We start from the raw sequence: 1,476 nt of genomic DNA on the forward strand, positions 1-1,476 counted from the left end.
GTTCATAGAAGGACCTGTCTTTATTTGCGAAAAACTGAACAAGGTACTGATTTACAGCCTCATCTGAACGTTATATTGCGCAAGGAGTTTTGAAGAGAGCGAAACAAGTGGAAGTCTGACGGCGCAAGGTCAGGCGAGTATGGTGAGTGTGGCAACACATCCCATCCAAGCTCCAATAATTTTTGATGGGTGATCAAACTTTGTGTGTGGTCTTGCGTTGTCATGATGGAACACAACTCCTTTACAATTAACAAGCTCTGGACGTTTCTGGATAATGGATTCGTCCAAACTGTCCAATTGCCGATAGTACACATTCGAATTGATTGTTTGGTTCCTTGGTAGGAACTCGAAAAACACGACACCTTTAAAATCCCACCACACTGAGAGTATAACCTTCCTCTGATAATGTCTGCTTTCAATGTCATTTGAGGCGAATCATCATGTTGGAACCAAGACCGTTTGTGCAACACAATTGTTGTAAACAATCCACTTCTCATCACCAGTTATCAGTCGCTTCAAAATCGGATCGTTTTCCTCACGGTTAATGAGCATATTGCAGATGTTTATATGTGCTGTCAAATAAACTTGAGTTTATGCAGAGCCCAAATATTGAGCTTGCTTACGTATCCCAGCTTCTTCAGGTGGTCGTGAACACCTGAATGATGGGTGTTTAATGTTTCTGCAATCTCTCGTGTCGTGTAACGTGGATTTGACCCGATCAATGCCTTTATTTTGTCGTCATCAACCTTGGTGGGCCTCCCTGACCGAGGAGAGTCGTTGAGATCAAAATCACCAGCACGGAATTTCATGAACCATGGTGGCACTGATGTCCTTATAGAGCATTGTCACCATAAACTTTATGCAACTTTTCACAAGCTTGATGCGTGTTCTTCCCTTTATGGAAGTAAAACAGTAAAATCTGGCAAAAATGCAGTTTGGTCTTCTGTCTTCAATTTGTTGTAAAATCTCCAAAACTCAACCAAATCACTCAATTTTTTTTTTTAGAATGAAGCTAGAACTGTCAGCTGTCAAATGACATAGCAATAACATAGATGTGAATGACTCTATTACTTCCAAAAATGAACTAGTGCCATCTGTTGCAAACATGCATAACTTTTCCATCAACCCAATAATATATATTCCCAAGTATAAGGCAAGTTTTTTCACAAAAGTGTCCATCAGAAAAGAGGGTGTTGCTTTATATTTGAAAACCTATAAAGTCCTTTATATCATAAGGAGTTGTTTTATTTTGAACACTAAAATACTGTTTGGAGAAGACTAATATTAGCCTGATATTACTTGATACAAGTTTTAGATGCATGTAGAGGTCACAAATATATTTAAAACATTTTAGCACTCAATGTTCCTGCCAACTAACAAGGCTTTTAAAGATCACGTTAAAAAGTCATTCATAGGGCCGGCTGAGTGGCTCAGTTGGTTAAGAGCTCGCTCAAGAGTTTGAGCTCTGAGCAACAG

At 39.2% G+C, this 1,476-nt stretch overlaps 1 protein-coding gene across 8 annotated transcripts in view; it reads right to left on the bottom strand.

Moving 5' to 3' along the window:
* The window catches only part of TUT7 (terminal uridylyl transferase 7), a 62,279-nt gene that overhangs the window by 17,676 nt on the left and 43,127 nt on the right, over positions 1-1,476 (bottom strand). The gene's annotated exons all lie outside the window — the stretch shown is intronic.

This window comes from Hipposideros armiger, unplaced genomic scaffold, assembly GCF_001890085.2.
Source record: "Hipposideros armiger isolate ML-2016 unplaced genomic scaffold, ASM189008v1 scaffold_632, whole genome shotgun sequence".
NCBI lineage: Eukaryota > Metazoa > Chordata > Mammalia > Chiroptera > Hipposideridae > Hipposideros > Hipposideros armiger.